Source organism: Lutra lutra, chromosome 3 (assembly GCF_902655055.1).
Source record: "Lutra lutra chromosome 3, mLutLut1.2, whole genome shotgun sequence".
In the NCBI taxonomy this organism is placed as follows: domain Eukaryota; kingdom Metazoa; phylum Chordata; class Mammalia; order Carnivora; family Mustelidae; genus Lutra; species Lutra lutra.
The window spans coordinates 140,430,157-140,433,203 of NC_062280.1; positions in this window are offsets into that span (position 1 = coordinate 140,430,157).

A 3,047-nucleotide genomic window follows, 5' to 3' on the forward strand; every position below is an offset into this window, starting at 1 on the left:
AGAGAATATAATGACTGCAGATAGTTTTGTGATAAGAGTCTTTATTGTGTTTATGTCTTAAGTCATACCACTTCAACTTGAACTAGGTCTCTACATCATATGCACATCTCCTTTGGCCCTTGACCTCTGTCCCTTGTGGGATCCTCTGCTTTTACATCCCAGATTTTCCCCTTTCTTGGTTTGCTTGGTTGTTTTGGTGGAGCATACCTTCAGTAGCCTCTCAGATGCATGGGAGGTAAGTTTTAAGACTTTGAATCTTAAAATGTCTTTTTTTAAACTCTAACAATTTATTAATAGTTTGTTTGCATATAAGATTCAAGGACGGAAATCATTTCCTTTCAGGACTTAGAAGGCATTGCTTCACACTGCTGCTGTTGAGAATCTGAAACCATACTACACTCTTGATCCATCATTTGTCACTCTTTTTCTCTCTGGGAGCTTATAAAATCTTCACTTTGTTCCAAGAATTCTGAAATTTCAACTAAATTGTCATGTTGTGAAAGTTTGTGTGTTTTTAATATTTCCCCTTTTTCTTTTTTATTCTTTCCTTTTATTTTATTATACTTTTTAATTTACCTTTTTGGTTTTGTATGAGAGAAATGTTAAAATGATTTGCAAACCAAAATGTTTTAAAACCTTTTTACTTGGTATGAGTCTATTTTCATCCATTATGCTGGAAACTCAGTGGGCCCTTTCCTCTGCCTCTTACTGCTAAAAGTAAGTTACTTTCAATTTTGGGATGTCCTGAAACTTCCCATCCATTTTTTATGTTCCTTCTTTTTGGAATTCCTATTATTTGGTTGCTGAACTTTGACTAATTCCCTTATTTAAAAAAATTAGTTTCTGGGTCTCCTGGATGGCTCAGTCCATTAAGCATCTGATTCTTTGTTTTGGCTCAGGTCATGATCTCAGGATTGTGAGATTGAGCCCCGTGTTGGGTTCCAAGATCAACAGGGAGTCTGCTTGAGAGGCTCTCTCTCTCTCCCTCTGCCCTTGCCCACCAATCTCTCTCCCTCTCAAATAAATAAATAAATAAATAAATAAATAAAATCTTTAAAATATATATTTTTTCTTTCCCTTCTTACATCTTTACCTTTTCACAGTACTTTCTGGGAGATTTCTTCAATGTTATCTTTCAACCCTTCCATTGTGTTTTCGTTTCATTTATTATCCCTCTTTTTCCCCTCCAACAGCTGTCTTTTGTTCCATGAGGTTCCATGGAACCAGGAAGAATGACCATAGGAGACCCCAAAGTGGAGGACATGTGGTAACAACCAGAGGGTTTGTGCTCTATTTTCTGAGTTACTGAAGTCTGCCTCCTTCAAGGCAACATTCAGTCTGTTTCCCAGCATGGAGCCTGCCAGCCTGCTTCTACCTGGATCCTATTTGCCATCTTGGGACAGAATGTTATTAGATCAATGTGTGCAGTGATTACGCTGGGGACAGATGAAGGTGCACAGAACATTTCCCAACATAGATTATACGGTGGGCTATAAGCCTCAGTAATTGTAAGAGTTGAAATCACACTGAATATATTCCTCTGCATGACAAAAGTGGGATTAGCAATAAACACTGGAAAGATATCTGGAAAACCCCCCAATTTTTGGAAATTAAACAACCTACTTCTAAATAGCCCAAAAGTCAAAGAAGAAATTGCAAGGAAATTAGAAAATATTTTGAGCTGAATAAAGATGGAAATACAACAGAACCAAAATTTGTGAGTTATAGCAAAACCACTGGGAAATTTATACATTTAAATGCTTATATTATAAAAGAAGAAAGATATAAAGTCAATTAACTAAGAGGAAAAAAAGAAAAGCAAACTAAGTACAAAATAAGAAATAAAATAAGAATGAAAAGCAATTAAATAGAAAAAATAGAGAATATGAACACAGTCAGAAGTTGATTCTTTGAAAAGACTAATAAAATCAATAAACTGCTGATAAGGCTAATTAAGAAGAAAACAAAATCATGAAGAATAAAAAAAGGGACATCACTATCAAAAAAACTGACAAAAAAGATATTATGGGCAGTCTTATGCCAAGAAAACCAATAGCTTAGATGAATTGAATAAATACTATTTGTTGAATAAGCTATCTTTTTCCTTTGGCGAACTTGAAATATCACCTTTCTTGGGGCGCCCAGCTGGCACAATTGGTTAAGCATCTGACTCTTGATTTTGGCTCAGGTCATGATCTCAGAGTTGTGAGATTGAGTCCCATGTCAGGCTCCATACTGAGCGTGGAGCCTGCTTGGGATTCCCTCCCTTTCTGCCCATCCCCCCTCCTTCCCTCTAAAAAAAAGAAAGAAAGAAATATAACCTTTATTGTACATGAATTCACTTACTGACACACAGGTATGGGTTTGGAAGCTTTTATATATCATATTAGTGTATTTGCTCTAAGAGTAAGTATTACAGTAAACCAGTGGGAAGTTGCATCAACTTTTCTGACCCAGCCTCAGGGGGCCACTCCTGCTGCCTTTTATTGGTTACAGGCCAATTTTAGGTTAGTTTCAGTTGTATAACATAGTGATTTAACAATCCTGTACACTACTCCTTGCTCACTGTGAATAGTTACCATCTGTCACCATACAATATTATTGGTTATATTCTCATCCTGTACTTTTCATCTCCATGACATATTTCTTTTACAATGGAAAGTTTGTACTTCTTAATCCTCGTTGTCTATTTTATCCATCCCTCCACCCATCTCCCCTCTAGCAACTACCTACAAACTTGTTCTGTGAATTTAAGAGTCTGTTTTTCCTTTGTTCATTTGTTTTGACTCTTAGATTCTACATAGAAGTAAAATCATAGGGAATTTATCTTTCTTTGTCTGATGTATTTCACTTAGGGAAATATTCTCTAGATCCATCCGTGTTGTCTTAAATGGTAAGATCTCATTTGCTTTTATGGCTGAGTAATATTTGTGGAGAATACTTTTTTAAAAATTATTTTTATTAACATATAATGTATTATTAGCCCCAGGGGTACAGGTCTGTGAATCGCCAGGTTTACACATTTCATAGCACTCACCATAGCACAT